The 17,184-nt window shown below is 41.8% G+C and overlaps 1 protein-coding gene across 4 annotated transcripts in view; it reads right to left on the bottom strand.

The window, feature by feature from the left end:
• daam2 (dishevelled associated activator of morphogenesis 2) overlaps positions 1–15,629 on the bottom strand; it is a 113,091-nt gene extending 97,462 nt beyond the window's left edge. For 3 of the 4 annotated variants that reach the window (XM_084915207.1, XM_084915206.1, XM_084915201.1), the window contains exon 1: positions 15,404–15,628. The gene's annotated coding sequence lies outside the window, so the exon portion shown is untranslated. Of the gene's footprint in view, positions 1–15,403 lie in introns of all 4 variants that reach the window. The other variant, XM_084915205.1, reaches the window with a different exon arrangement.
• Between the last annotated feature and the right edge of the window lie 1,555 nt (positions 15,630–17,184).

A 17,184-nucleotide genomic window follows, 5' to 3' on the forward strand; every position in this document is an offset into this window, starting at 1 on the left:
GAACATGGTTGTTGTTCAATAATAACATTATTCCTCAAAAATACAACTTGCCTAATAATTCTGCACTCCCTGTATGTAGCATCCACCAACACTGAAAAACTATAAAAACATCACCAAGTCACTGTATTTATTTAAATTCAAAGCAGATGTTTCTTCACTCATGCCTTAGTGTATATCACTGCAGATATATGGGTTCAAGTTATAAGTAAAGAGAAGCTCTCACACAATATACAGGTGTCTGACTCACAGGCACCCATGGGATGAAAACCTACTGGGGAAAAGAAAAAAAAAAAAAACTAAACCCTTGACCCCTGCACTACAAATCTGGGTTAATCTGCTCCGGCGGCATACAATCAACACACATTGTTCCGATTACATGCTATTAAAGTTAAATGGTCAGGTTGGGCCTCGAATCCCATTGCACGCTGTAGCAAAAATGTGGGTCAGTACTTCTTCCCCTGCAGCCTTTCCTCTCCTTGCATCTGAGTTTCCTTCACAGAACAATGAGTCTGAGTTTTCTTTTTCTTTCCACGGCAGCAGGACGTGCAGTGAGAACTGGCATTATTACGGTGGTCACTGTGGAGCACTGAGACCCCAAGTTGCGATGCAGGGTGTGATATAAGAGAACTCGGTAACCTTTTAAAACACAGTCCAAAGGAGGCATTTCAATAATTATGAGCATTGATTGTTGTGAATGTAATGAAAGGAAGGATGCAGTAGATCAATGAAAAAAAAAAAAAAGGGGGGGGGGTGATTTAAAGGACCTCACCTGTCAACAGCTTCCTGTTTGAAGGCCTTTTCTGCGGGGGATCTTAAAAAGTTTTGACAATTGTGAAAAAGGGAACCCGAGCCAGAGAGGTGTTTGCAATGTCGAACACCACGGCTAGAAATGCACTACAGTAAAAATAACCGATGCACCATCATGTCTGAAGGTTTGCTTCTAATGAAGATTAAAAGGAAGAGAAGCCAAGTCTGGGAAATGTACTGCACAGCACTGACCAGTAGCTAAACGAATTCAGACAGATTTATGTTCACCGCCTGTTTTAATACTTTGTCAGTGGCGCTCTAAGACAGTTTGTGTGTGCAAATGAATCACAGCAGGGCTTCTTCCATCCATTCTGTTTCATGGGCCAAACCTCCAATCAGCAGATACCTTTCCTCTTCCCCAGATCTTGGAAAGAATGTCAGGAGAGCAAGGTCACGTCAGGTAGGGTGGGTGTATGTGTGTGTGTGTTCATTCATGAACACTACCGCTCAGCCGTTTGGGTCACTTTATGCTTTTAATGCAGTTCCATTAGCATTTTCAGCAAGTATAAATCATATTTTTCAGTAGCATGTTGTGTTTACTAATATGAATTTATCAGTAGGAAAATTATATTGGAACAAACAAAATTCTACTGAAACATAAAAGAACTCTTGCTCTTATAAATTACCAGAAATCTGACAGGGGCATTTCTAAGTGTCCAAAACTTTCAAGCTCTACTTTACACTAAAGCTTTCTTTTGCAAGTTGCAAAAGAGTTTGCAGTTTAACACATTGCTGTATAAAGTTTAGTAATCATATTACAGTAAGCAATTATGCTGTTACTTGCATCAATATGGGTGAATAGAAAGAAAAATTCAAACACACCTTTTTTCCTGCAAGCTTGCACTACAATCACCTGATTCAGTTCGTGTGCAGGAAGGAGGAGAGTATTCGAGCAGTCTGCTGCACAACTCTTGCAGAGTGGAGATATAAATATTGCTGTCATTTTTATTGCAGGAAAGAAAGTGACGACAAAGTGCAAACCGTGCCCAGCCAGAACTCATGTGCAAAGACATCATGCAAACACAAAGCTACTGAAGAACCCAGATTGATGTTAAAGCTGAGCGTATGCTCACCCCAGCTAAGAGCCAGGGCCTTCAACAGGTAACAAAGGAAGTGATGAGCCATCAGGTGTGAAATGTGAAGAAAGAAATCTTGAGCATGTCTTCATGTGTGAGACTGTATCCTAAGTTTTATAGTGTTATATTATGTTGTGCAAATGTAATGTAGCAAGTTACTCTAGTGAGTAATTAAGTAACGTTAGTGATGTATTAGTTCTTTTTGTTTAAATTAAAAATTAATATGTAATACACTACTGTTTTTCCCTCCCTTATTTTTTACCTTACATCCTCTCCTCAGCATTTGCAGAAATTGTTGTTCAGACATTATTCATTGTAATTTTGTTGTTTTGCATTTATAGACGTTTTCTATCCAGAGTGTGTTCTTTTTTATGAGTTTGAAGACCATAAAATGTGGATATAATGCCCAACTGGGGATAAGGATTGAAAATTAGCAATAAAATTAAACTCTGTATGCAGCCCGTCAGTTTAATGCTCTGTACTGAAACTATGTTCAAGTGCATCATCCTACTGAAAGAAAAAAATTAGTGAATGAAGATTTTGTTTATCGCTGATTTAAAATGATGAACACTGAAAAACAATCCATTTGCTTGTGAGATTCCTGCTCCTAGCCGAGGACCATGGGAACACCATGCAAGGGATGAGAGATAACGAGAACGACTTTCTGTTTAGCAGTGCTACGTTCCCTGAACGCAGCCCAGTTTATGTATTGCAGCTTGTTGTCAAGGAAACCTGGCAGCAAATAAGGGCAGAGCACAAGAGAGGCAGGCATCCAAAGACTGGAAAAAGTGAGCGAGGGAGAAAATTAGGTGAAAAATAACAAAAGTATCAACATAAAATATATTTATTATTCCGATGGTTTCATCTTTGAACGTGAAGTTGAGACAGCACACTTTTCCTGCACTACAGATTATTCACAATTACAGGAACATCACCTACTTTTTTCAATTAGGAGGTTCAAAACCCACCCACCTCCCTCAGGTCAACTGGAAAATCCCATTTAATTCTCACTAATTGAATGTGAATCATTATCCTGGAAATACTTCAACAAACTCAGTGCAAGTTTTGTCTAAGATATCCTTCCTCCCACAGCCACTAAAAATCAAATTACAAATGTTGCATCTTTATTCTTTAAAGATAATCTCCGTACTGCTGAAATAGTCATGGTCACTCGCAGTTAGTTGTGCACTTTGGGGATTTTGTCTGTCAGCACAGCAGGGTGGGTGCTTGGGGTTATGAAGGCAGTGATGTGTGCATGGGTTGATATGGTAGCATTTATGTCTGTTCCAATGGTCCAGGTTGTCAGAGTAATACCTTTAATCCACCCCCTGCTACTAGTATCAGCCCCAAAAGATAGAGTCAAGGGCATGGTTACAGTCCAGTAGCATCCCTATTCCCCTTTTTCAGCTCCCTCTCTCCTTCTGATAATCACAATATGAGTCTCCTCTTTACAGGGCACAGTTAATCCCTGTGGCTCCTGGACCATGTGACCAGTGAGGAGGTAAAGAAGAGGATGAAGCTGACTGGACTTTAAGAAGCCATTTGCTAGATGGATCACTGCCTGAAGAAATAATACAGGCTGTAAGACTTTGAAAATGGGCAGCCCATCTAAGCTTCTGCAGGAAGAGAGAGCGACAGAGAGAAAATATATCAGCCTCCAGTAGCTTTAATGCAGGCCAACTCCTGCACTGAGTCAGATGGCTTGGCACACAGAGCACTGGCTTATGGGTTATCTCTCCATCACTCCACTGCTGACAGCCTGGACCCTTCAGCACATGTGTGCACACACACGCGTACATTTGCGAGAGCTTTTAGCATCCTGGGTCTGCGTCTCTCTCACATAAATTCTTTTGTTTTCAAAACTGCTTTTAAAAAGGCGCACCATTACAGACACAGTGGTTGGACAACATTCAAATTTTACAAACATTTAAAAATCAGCGCTTGCTAATATAAAGGCAGAAGGCTGTTGAAATATCTAGGGCTGAATTAAAATGTCATGATACAGTGCAGTTCCTCTAACGGCCACTTGAAGCTGGCTCCAAAACCGAGTGGCGCTCCATGACTCCCATTATAAAGTGTACGTGTTTACTGTCTGGTACAAAAAACTGTTTTGTGTAGTCTGTGATTGGAACGACAAAAGCAAATACAGGACCTAATTGATATATCCCTAACATTTGCATTTATCTGGGCAATACATCAGCCAAAACTGCATGGGCTAGTCTATGGTACTCTGCTGCATCCCAGAATGCAAAGCATACCTGGCTACAGGAAGGCATTCAGCTCAAACTTGCAGCATCACCTGGTCAGTATGAGGTCAGATCTCACCATAAAATAATACTAAAATAATACTAAAAGTCTCTCAACCCTAATGGCCACCAGTAGGAGCAGATGTGTGGAAAGCAAAAACACCACACAGAGCTACAAAACCACACGACTAAAGAACTTCAAACATAGTTATAATGACTAATTGTTTAATGTCAGGACATCACAGTGTCATTTTTCCAACCCATGCAATCTCACAAGTGCACAAACAAGTTGGCCTGGTCTGTCACAACATTCAGGTGGTTAGTACATGGCAAAGTAGTAACCACATGAGTGCTGGGACTGTAGGTTTCCCAGCAGAACATTTCATCATAATGGGATGACTGATATTATTCACTTCCCCTGACAGTGGTTTAAATGTTGTGGCTGAATCAGTCACTAACCAAAAATAACCTCCTCTTCAGATTTGCTAAGACATTCTTGGGTCATCTGAGATTTTCCTACTGGCTTCTGTCGTTTGTTTAGCCCCACACTTCCTGAATGCTGATGGCAGACAATCTCCTAGTTTACATAAGTAGAAGGAGAAGAAAACCAGCACACTCTCTGCAAAGAAGGAAGACGAGGAGGTGCATGAAGAAGAAGGGAGTATCTTACTCACCGAGTGAACGGCACAAAGAGGGTCACCTGATGTCCACATGTGATCTTTACCACAGGGGGAGTGATGGAGCGTATATCAGAGGAGGATGACATCTGTTTTAAGAGGCTTCCTCTCCATCTGCACAACTATAAAACAGGACGAGTCTACACGAGTACCTGTGTTTTTCATCAGTATGGACGAAGCAGAGTAGATGAGAAGAGGATGCTGTTGTCACTTATGGCAAGCACACATGGAAAACACCACAGAGCAGGTTGAGAGGGAAAGTCTGGGTTAGAGTTACAGGTGAATTTAAGAATAACACAAGTGCGGGGAGCGAGCGATGGCCTGGTAGTGTTTTCAGACGATGGAGAACACCCACAAAATCTTAAAATCTGGAAAAAGGACACAGTTTATAACGCAGCACAAATAAACGTCCTGCCTTCGTGCCTTTCAACAGTCCATTTGAAGTGCAGTGCCAGCGCAAACCTGCGCGAGATCAATCTGCTCTCCGGAGGGATAAAAGCAAAAGACCCCATTTCAACAGGCCTCTCCAGAGACAGAACCCCATTCATTCCTCCTCTGAATGCTTTAGTTGTTGCCAACCACGCGGTTTGTCACTTGGCGAAAAAGAGTTTTTGAAAAGAACTCGCCAGGGATGAAGGATCTATGGCTCAGGTCCACTGTTCGGATTCTGTTTGTCTGTTTAGTTACTCAGTAGCAAAGGGACAGAACCGTTCTTGGATCCTCGACTGCATCTGCTCATCTATCTCAGAGCTCAAACACAATAAGATGGCAGTTAGCTTGGATGATGCATTAGGGCCTGGGAGAGAGGCTGTAGAGCACAGTAAAAGTGCCTGTCACAGCTTTCTATTCTGCTTAGGAGCTTTGAAGTGCACCATAAAGTCATTACATGATTAGAAAGAAATGCATGGGAAAATACAGAAGCCAAATTTAGTAATCCAAGACTCTCCCCGAGATTTATGATGGCGTTGAGCTTATAAAACGTTTTACTGTTTAGTAATGGCCTTTAGTTTTAAACAAAGTGACATCACAGGGGAGGTTTGGTCTGATACTGTATGTCTGAACCATATTTTTTCCTCAGGTCAGACTATTTATAGGCTTATGGGTTCCAAGCGCTGCAGGTGGTGATAGGATAAGAATTATTCAGATGGATCAGAGGGGGAAAACAAGAGGGGTAAATGTGATTCAGCTACTTCTTAAATCTTGTTAAGATGCTCCAGCCTTAGATCACTTCAATAAAGCTCATTTGTCACACTAGCAAAGTGAATTACAGTAGACTAAATTGAATTGAGGATTAGGGTAGGAGGCTTGGCTATCTGACAGCCTGTCATATCTTGTTGTTGTTGGTCAATATAAAGTGCCACACACACACACACACACACACACACACACACACACACACACACACACACACACACACACACACACACACACACACACACACACACACACACACACACACACCAAGTATGTCACCATGACACTAAATACACAAAACCTGTGTTTCAGGGATTTCCCGTAAAGCAAATGTGAAAATAAAACTGCATCACTATCCATATGCAAAAGTGGAAACAAATCACTGCCAACAACAATTGAATGCATTAAATGAAAACTGAAATTCAAAATCTAAATATAAAAAGCCACAAACTCTGTTTAATGAGGTAATTTCTCCAGCCAAATGACACATTCAGTACACAAACCAGGAAAAGTCTCTTTAAAAATAAAATCAAATAAAATAAAACCCAGCAACCTCCAAGCTATAAACTTTACATATTTCAGGTTCAATATCCAACCCTGGAGCCAGAACATATTTTGCATGGGTAGCCAAAGTAAACCCGCCACAGTCTGGCCCATTCTCAAAACTCTGTGTCACATCAAGACCCACATCGCAATCTCAGGCCTCCATCTGAAGTGATTTATTGGCTGTGAGTTCTTTTACCAGGCTTCTTAATCACTGTGCTGAAGAGCTTGAAGGATCCACCAACCTGATAAGATAAATCCTACTGCTGAGCCTGACGATAATGCAAATAACTCCAGTTTGGGAATCTAAAAACTGGGCAAAGGAATTCTGCCACCACTTCTACCACTAGGATCTGCTGAGGCAAGAACGGTCCTGGAGGAGTAGTGGGGCTCAGCATCTCTGAGCACAGAGGACCCCCCCTCACCTCCCCAAGGGAAAAGCCGGTCCAGAGAGCGGGGGAATCTCACGGACAGTTGAGAAATTTTCCCACAATCAAACACAAACAGAGCCGCACAGGGCAGCACGAAGGACCCCTGTCCACCAAGGAGACAGAGGGAGGGAGGGAAAGAGCGAATGGTTACAATAACACAACCCATAGAAGTACATGCTAGGCCATATCTCTTGTAAAGAGGCCCCTCAAAGAGAATGCACTGCTTTGTAAAGAATATTCAGTGATCCAAGTGAGGTCTCAACAGTATTCCAAGGATGTTTAACCTGTAGATAACCTTCAGTAAATTTCAGAAACCCAGAGGGCTTGGATACCCCTCTGCACAGTTCATTGGTAAATGACCTCATTAAGGTAATCTGTTTTCAGCACAATCCACCACTACAAATAACATCTGCTACGCATTAAACAGGGTGTCAAGCCACAGAGGACATCTGGATTGCTATCGTTGAAAAGTTTAGGCTAATTTAGGCACCGTCTGAACTTGAGACAACATGAAGATAAAAACTCAAGACTGACAATCTAGACCAAGAGATTTAGCATCATTTTGGCCACTGAGATCAAATCTGCTCAGCTTGCAAACAGAGGATATTCCCATTTTAAACAGGAACGGGTTGAACTTTGTCATTACAGTTCAGTCAAAACAAAGCTACAGACCTGGATATTGATAACTTCAGCTACCCAATGCAACAGGAAAATTCAATCTAAAGCACATAATGGCTAGGCCTTTGTAAACAAAATCAATTTCCTGAAGGGCAAGTAAAGCACTGGGATGAGGTCACAGGTCAAAGGTCACCTATCATCAAACTCCGCGGAGTATAATTTCAACAAAGCCATAAGTTTGACCTGTGATATGAAGAGGTGACGCAATCACAATCACGAATTTCAAACATTCACAACTTTAAATACTTTGAAGACACTCTTGGATGACACAAAAGCAGAAACCGACTCAGGGAGCTGATAACTTTAGGTTTCTGGCTTTGTCCAAAGCCAAACACGACATTCTTCTCCTGTGTGATTCAGGGCTACTTTCTAATGAAAATCTAAAGGTTACATCTTGCGAAAATGTGGCATGCAAGCCTCCTTTCGAGTGGGTCGGTAAAAGTCTTCAAACTTCCTTTTATAGAAGTAGCCCCCAGAGCTGGATATCAAAGCCATTATAAATAAGAAGCTGGAATGCAGAAAGGGAAAAAAATAAACATCCAAGCTGCTCCGTTATCTACACCCAGCTGTGCAGTTTAGAGCCCAATCCTTGGAGATGATGTCACTTTGGCATTGGGTTACTGTTAAAATACTGTCCTTATAATTTAGAGTGGATACTAATTCATTCAAGTAGTAGCCAACAAACCCTGTGTGTGAACCTAACTCAAGGTTAGCACAGACCTTGAACTGAGTTCATACAACCTTAACCCGAATGAAAAACGCCCAAAGATAAAATTATCACTATCAGTTAAGACTGGCATGAACAAATGCATCACTTTAAAAGAGATCTATATAGACTCAGCAGCCACTTTATTAGATACATCGGCTCAACTGCAAATATCTAATCAGCTAATCACATGCATTCAGGCACGCAGATATTGTTAAGTTGACCCCATCTATCCTGCATGGAATTAACACTTCAGGCTGTTGGTGGTGATCTGTGGTGGTGTGGGAGATCTATTTTCAGCACACCTTGGGCCCTTTAGTTCAAGTTGAGCATTGTTTAAACACCATATACCATGCGAGTATTGTTGCCAACTACAACCATCCCTTTATGACTACAATATACTCATCTTCTGCATCCAGCACTGTTACATGCCATGTCACAAATCTCAAATCATCTTAAACCAGTTTCTTTGACATGACAATGAGCTCACTGTACTCAAGTGGCCTTGAAAATCATCAGATTGCAATCCAATAGAGCAATTTTGGGATGTGGCGATTTGGGTCATGGATGTGCAGATGACATGAAGTCTACAGTCATCATGAGACTGCAGTATAAAAAACTAAAGTTCTGTTCTTTCTGGAATTATTTCTGTGTGAATTTTCCACAAATACGGTGTGCTTGCTCCTGAGATCCTTGCCACAATGTCTCATTCAACTCTCCTACAGCACCAACAGCAACTTTCCAGTGTTAACTTAAAACTGGAGTTCACCAGTCAATAATCTTGAAAAATGTCCAGCAATATTTCAACACAAACGCCACATTAAACTCCACATGTGTCATTTTTTAAGCATTTTTCTTTCTGGCCTTTGAAAGCCAAGACTAGCTTGCCAACCTTTTTAGGACTTTACATGGCAAGCCACTGCAAATCAAAGTGTATTTATGGTTTACCAAGGACTACCAAGGAGAGCGAAGGAGGAACATCTCCAGGCGCCACTTTTCAACATAATTTCAGAGGCAAAGTGAACCTGAGATGCAGAGGTGAGGGGAGACCTGCAGCCAAGAGAATATGGTGGGGCTGACGCACTGGAGGTTTGATAAATGATTCCATATGTGCTCCAGATCCCTAGTGAAAGAGCTGCTTTGTGTTCACTGAGGTAGCACGTGCACAGGTCCCAAGTGCATACCCCTCCCCTTCTTTCTGTTCCATCTACTGACAAAACCTATTTGGCCTTTTCTCGGCAGGTCAGGGTAATATTAGCCAAGTGTAAGTGGCAGGCGCAAAAGGTCTGGGTGCCCGAGTCTCAGTCCGCCTTCTTGCAGCCTATTTTGACGGGATCTAATTGCCTGTGACTACATGGAGACAGTGGACCAAAAACAACCACAGCATTGAGTTAGATGGCAGAAGGGGGTGGGGGGTGGGGGGGGGGGGGGGGCAGGGTAAAGTGGACAGAGATTGAGACCAAGGAGAGAGAGGTATTTGGGGGAGGGAACTGTCAGTAAGTTAAGAAATATTGGGATATTCTCAACCTCTATTACCCCTAGTGCTAAATCACTCCCACCCATGGCAAAATAATTCCTCAGAGCATTTAAGAGGCAATCTTCGCTGCACACCTGTTCCTTTTGAATTTTGTCCTGCTATGATGGAATAGGTAATCACCCAAAATACCACCTTTATTGTGGTGACAAACTCCCCTCTGTAGAGGTTCAACAACATATGGTGAAACCAAAACTTAAATTGCCTTCAATTTACACCAGTGGTGGAAACATGCAAGTCTGATCAGGTAGTCAAGGCAGCAGGCTACTGTTTCCACTACAAACACTATAGCAGCACTAGTGCACAAAAACAAGTTTGCAATGGCACAATGTGCAAAAAAAACGGTCAAGAAAGCAAAGTGTCTCCTCCATATTTAATAAACACATGATTGTGTAACTCCACATTTCTACCTTGTGACTGTTGCTAGTGAGAATGACAGGAAATTAAGACTTTAGTGGCAGCTTGAGGGGGAGGACATAAAAGGAGGAAGAAGCACAGCAGAAGGCAGAAACGTGTCCTGCACTGTTTGATTCCACTGGACAGTGAAGACTCCTCCAAAGCTGGGTTTTTTTGTATGTATGTAAACTCTTATAAATACAAGTGGTTTACATACAAACCACAATAATTAAATGAGAACAAAAGAAGGATCCACAGAAGAGAAAGAGAAAGTAAATTACTGACGTGTATTAAGATCATATCATAGCACTCCTTTACAGTTGGGTTACACCAATGTTGGTCGAATGTCAATGGTTTCTGGCACAGTGGGAGCATTCCTGCTATGCTGGAGTTCCTTTTAAACTTAGGTTTTTAACAGCAGAGAACAACCTCACTACTGTATGGGTGAAGCAGACCAGAGCCTGTTGCAACCGCTCATCAACAAGTCCTGCACACTGGGCCTCTGTGGCCAGGAGCTACACTAGAAAAGCTGAAATCAGGCTTTTGACTGAAGTCAATGAGACATGTACTCTTAAAGAGTCTCTCAAACAGAATGAATCTCAAATGGTACAAGAGATCCATATGCATTCATGTACTTATACTTTTCAATGCTTATTTAAGTTCTTTCAGAGTAATAATGTGCATGCTTGGTCAAGTACTGAATCTTGTTATGATGCACCAGTTGAGTTTATTCTGACACCTTTCATGCACTCATTTGTTTTCTGCTGAGCTCAGTGAGCTGTTAAATAAAAATGACTGGGATTAAAATAAAAACAGTGTTACATGAGCAAAATATATAAAAACAACTTAGGACAGAAAAGTAAAGAATTGCACTGAAGAAGGTGCTTACTTAAACAGATAATGCAAAATAGTGGAGCAGGTTTAGCTCAGTGGGTGAGCAGAAGACCATATGCCACATGACTAGAATGCAGCAGCATCGGTTTGAGTCTGACCAGTGGCCCTTTGCTGGGCATCTTCCCTTTCTCTCTCTCTCTCTCCCCACTTTCCTGTCTGTCTTCACTACTCTACTATCAACAAGGCAAAAATCCCCCAAAAAGCATCTGTAAAATAATATAGGTAATAATTTAAATGTAAAATGAATGCAGTTACTGTGGCAAAGACTCTACATCTCTCTGGAGATGATGTAGATGTTGCTTGTCCAGTGAAAGATTCACAGGGTGGTCAGGATCCATCAACTATCCATAACCATTTACCACAGCCACAGTCATTTGGATGAGCTCTAAACTAGTTGAGTAACATAAGCAGCAGGCTGATTTATTTCAAACTGTGGCACAAGTGAAGGACTAGAGTTTTGGGGTGTAACATGGGTTTCGCTTTGTTGGTGAAGGTGACCACACAACATGTATAAACCTGTGTGTACTGTTTGCACCTAAAAGGGTTTGGCTAAGAAGGAAAACACTCCAAAGTGCAAGTTTGCCATCAATATCAGCACATCATCAGCACACTCATGTGTCACCGTCATAAAGTCCCTCGCAGAAAAAAAAAACTATGGAAAAAGGCATGCATGTCCCAGTAAATTCAATTTAGGCTAATCAACTAGTCTGAAAATAAGAAGACATCAGAGTGTGGCGTCTTTTTCTGACATCTACACACCTGCAGTGAATGTGGTTAGATTGCACCACCAACATTAATCTAGATTACAATATGGACAACCCAAGAGGAACCATAGGCAGAGCCTCAGGTAGTGATGGATGGCTTCATAACCCAATAGTGAAGTGGTGTGAAATTCCAGAAAGGATAGATACTGTGCAACTTTCTACTAAGAGGACATTTTATGTGTCCTTGCATGGATTTCAAAGTGTTTCTGAACATATGTACAGCTCTAACCTTTAAAAAAAAAGAAAGAAGAAGAAACCCTTGGCTGTACTGTATTCATGGCATTAAATTTGGTTACCTCCTGCTGTAAAAACAAATCATAGAATCAAACCACTTCCACTTTTTTCACATGTACTCATAAATGAAGGTCTAGTAAAGTAGGAAATGGGAGGATGAGGAGTGAAGAGGGGTCTCATAACCACTTGTGCCTGAGGATTGGAAGGAGAGGAAGGGGGCGGGTGGGCATCCAACAGACCCAAAACTGTGTCTGGTAGTGGATTATAACCTCACAGCTAATTACTCCCAGACTCCTTAGCTCTGCGCCAGAAACTCTGCACAGATACAGTAAGTCAGCACGCTGCCTCTCCACCACACAAAGAGAGAGACTGGCAGAAGGTCTACTGCAGCCACTCAGTGTGTAATTGATGAGGGACGAATAAAGAAGGAAAATGAAAAGTTTTATGAGGGGAGACAGGGACAAATATATCGACTTGGAACACTTGTTGATGAACTGTAAGGGTGCACAAGGGGGTGTCGCTGCTTTCTAGATGATGAGATGATCAGCACTTGTTGCACAGTGATTTATTTAAAGTTTGGATCAAGTCTGAACATCTGATAAAGCACATCATCAGTCAGCAGGCTGCAGAAAGGAGAAGCGACATGCTCTCCCATGACCAAGTACAGGCTCACTCCTGCCCCCTCCTCACTGCCACAGTCTCACCTCACAGTCTGGACGAGCAGCAACAGCCAGCCAAAACATCTGGCTCTGTTAGAAGAGAGTGCACTTCTCCCTCAACTGCTCATCGGGAACAATGGTCCTGTCTTTCCCCAGCTGGCAAACAGTCCTAGCTTAGACCAGGCACAGTCCACAGCTTTGTGGCCACTCAGATACCAGGTAAAAACACACACAACCACCCAAAGCTAAGCAAGGCTGCTACTCATGCTTCTGGCCACAGAAACAAACATACACATCCAAAAGTAGTCCAGCTTCTGCTCAGTCAGCAGGGGCACAGCCAGAAGCCAAGCACCTCAGCCCACCGGGCCTGTTTCTCTTGGATTACACATGTGTTTTTCTTCCTTACCTCCTCTAAAAACACACAGGTAGCTGGACAAGGATTGCGCACTACAGTCAAAACAGTGGACTCAAAAATACTCCAGGAAAATTGCTTCCTTAGTCTGATTTAAGGTTAAACGGGACAAATATTCCTGCTTTATATGTGGATTTTTGCATGCCTGTGAAAGAGCTTATAATGTATTAAAAGCTCAGCTCTGCTCAGAGATATGCAACAGGACTTTTGAATAAATCCATCCATCGCTGACATCCTTTAACACAAGTCTGTTGGTTCAGCGGGCAACCTATTGCTGCCTGTGACGTATGTGCATTACACATTGTTTAAAAAAAATCCTTCAGCAGCTTTACATGCACAAATCCTCCAAGCCACTTACTTAACCAATGATTAAAATGTAATTTCTATGCCATAATCCACCCCAATCCTTTCACCAATAATGGCCTTTTTATACACACACACACACACACACACACACACACACACACACACACACACACACACACATATATATATATACAGATCCATGGCCAAAAAGTTGGGGATCACTGTGGCTTTATTTGATGCAGCACAATCTTGATCCGGAAGAAGGAATGACGCTAAGCCATGTGGGTAAGGAGGAGAAAGAGGAGGCAGAGGAGGACGAGAAGGAGGGGATCATTTTGTGCTTAGCATGGTGCTGTGCTTGTAAAGCCTCAACCACTGGCCAAGAGCAGCCGACGCTGCATCACTGCCAGATGTTCAGACGGATTAAACAGCTCCTGATGCCTCTGACAAGCAGTGTGGCCATTAAGTAGGGATGCCTGTATCTTCTGATTATTAAAGTGCAGTTTTCTTTTTCCAATAGCAATGCAAGATTCACAAAAGCTTCCCTTTTATACATGATCCTTAACATTAATATCTGTCATTTGAATGGCCTGATTTCGGTTAGAGACGGAGAGGTTGTCGAGTTTTTACACATCTGGATGTAAAACAGTATGGAAGATAGAAAAAAAAACTGCAATCAAGACTAAACACATTACTTCACAAATTCCATTAAATGGATCAAAAATAAAAGGCATATCGATCTCTGCACTATCATATCAATGAAGAAGTAAGTGAAGAGGCCATCACATGATACTTTGAATGGTATTTAACTCTGAATGAGAAAAGAAATGTTGAAAGAAATATAGAAATAAATAGGTTTAGGGTGATAAACAGGGCGAAATGTTACAAAATTAAAAATAAATACATTTAACAGAGAATAAATTAATGAACTTGAACAGCTGGTGTAGCCAGACTTAGTCCAAGAGAAAGGGAACTCCTATCCACTCAAAGAAGTATGGATCAACAGGAGTCCCCCAATAGGTTTGAGAGTCTGAATCTGGTGCAACTAGCAGAAAATGTTTTCCATTTCATTTAATTATAATAATAAAGTGGGGAAAAAAATCAAAAAAAAAAAAATTGTGCTCAAGTCTAAATGCCTTTCCTTTTTTTTCTTGAATTACTTGATTTGAACCGATCTTCTTATGAGAAGCTATTTCTTTGCAGTGTGGGTGATGACACAGCAGTGGAGGTGGCGCAGCGCCCTCTATAGGCGGAGACAGGAACTAACATCAGCGCTCGTGTGGCCCAGTGAACGCATAGGTGGATAATATCGAGGTCAAATGCATTGAGCATCGTGCAAAACTCACTGCAGTCCATCATTATAACACAGAGGGACATTATTATTTCAAAATTATCACATCACTGTGAGAAAACCGTCAAACAGATCAAAGATAATCGGTGGGGGCTGGCTGTCATGCGCAAAACTGCATATAAATGCACAGATATACACCTAATGGCACCAATGATGTGTTATAACTGAAGCCATTAATCATTTTCTCCCTTTAATATTAATGCAGGCGAACTAGCAGGCTTCAGATCAGGTGCTGGATCCTAATTGGCATGTTGAGCAGGAAAAAAGGGCAGTCAGGTAAAGCCACAGCAAAGGTTCTTTGATCACATTTAAAATTAAACTCTAATCTGTCCTAATCAGCAGAGACTGTAGCATCAAAATGACACTTTCCCACATCCAGGGGTTCAAATATATATCCAAACCGATGGCCCCGATTGCCTCTACGGCTGCTGAAGGCAGAACCATCCCAGCCTCCAGCTCAGCCCAGGCTGCCTGGCAGAGGAAACGTAAACTTACCTTGCAGACGCGTTGCGGAGAATCAGTCGCTGCTCGGAAATAATAATCCCGTGTGGCTGTCAGCGGGAATATGGGAGAGAAATCACAGCTGGCTGGATAAACAGAGAGCCGCTGAGCTGTGCTGACTGTACGAGGAGGTTCATTCAGCTGAATGATAGTGGAGAGTGAAGGCACTGACAAGTCGGTCAAAACAGCAGCACCACGCCTCCCGTCTTAAAGTCACCGCACTCTGCCTGCCTGTCTGCCTGCCTGCCTGCCTATCCGTGTGGGTGTGTGCGTGTGTGAGAGGTGAACACGACCGCATGAATTCATAGCTTGCTCATTACAGGAAAATAATACAAATGCAATCGTATAATTCTTTTTTTTACTCCATATATACTAACTGGACAACATTTCTATGCTCCTGTGAAGCTCTTCATAAAGCACACTAACACAGGCTGTGCAAGAGCCTGGAAAAGGTTGTGTATTGGAGTCTTTTCCTCTACAAAAGCCTCTGATAATATACTTTAGGCCCTTAACGTAAAAGTAGACATTATGCATATCATTTTAATGTTTCAGCTGGAGACTGCCGAGTAGATTTACAATAGAATATTAGATTATCATTCATCTTAACTGCTAGCCTAATTCAGGGTCAGGGGTTGTCATAGGGCAAGACCCAGCCAACTGAATGGCTAACACAGAGAGGAAAAACAACCATTAGAATCACCAATTAACCGAAAACACGCATCTTTTTAGAGAAGCCAGAGTTCTCAGAGAGAACTCGCAAAGACTACAAAAAAGGATCTGCAGCTGGAGTCAAAACCACAACCTTCTTGCTGTGTTGCAGCAGAGCCAAATAGTGTACCACTGTGCCATGGTTTTGCATTTCAAATCTGCAAAGTAAGAAGTAACTAATGCATTGCAATAAATAGCAAGGAATATCAAGTGTGATATTCAGTGGAGTAAAAGTAGAATTTAACACAAGAAATACTTGAAGTACCAGTAAATTATAATAGTACTTGAGTAAATATACAGTATTTAGTTGCAATCCACCATTGGTTACTCCATGCAGTACCACTCTGTCCTTTATACTGTCATACTGAGAAGTATAGTGATGCATACTTGTTACACTAAATAACACTGTATTGAGTAATCACAAAGAACACTTCTGCCATGGTAGAAGGGTAAAGACTCATGGGACTGTTACAGGCTCAGTGACAGAGCAGATGAACGGGGCAGGCAGAGAGAGGGCATTAGGCTCAACTGACTTTGATACTTCGGTTTTTAAAAAATGCTGCCTGCACAACAAATTCAAGCAACATAGCTGAAACAACATAATGAACTAGTACACATAATAACCATAAATGCACAGTGCACTCATTGGCAATTTGTTTTGTGAGTTTCAACTGACAGAGCTGATGATTGCCTCTTATTAGTTCCGAACAGAGTCGTAAGAGGTAGCCAGCTTTCCAAGGTCTGACATGTCTAGGCCATGCGCTCCAAAATCCAGGATTGTCCTCAGTCATGCTGCTACGATTGGATCAGATGCTCTAATTAGCATGGGCTTGATTTTTATTGATGTTGGCATTTAACTGTTTATAATCCTATCATACAAATTAATTTTATTCATATTTATAAAACTATGTCAGCAGAGTTCAGTTGAGAGGGTACAGTGACCTTTTTCAGCATGCTCAGGTGTCTGGGACCCCTGTCCACAATGCTGACACTGGACTCTTATTGTTTGTCTCGAAATCCTTATTTAATAATTGATACAACTATCAATGAATCACTCAGAGTTGGTG

This window comes from Perissodus microlepis, chromosome 19, assembly GCF_051167445.1.
Source record: "Perissodus microlepis isolate ML-2025 ecotype Zambia chromosome 19, ASM5116744v1, whole genome shotgun sequence".
In the NCBI taxonomy this organism is placed as follows: domain Eukaryota; kingdom Metazoa; phylum Chordata; class Actinopteri; order Cichliformes; family Cichlidae; genus Perissodus; species Perissodus microlepis.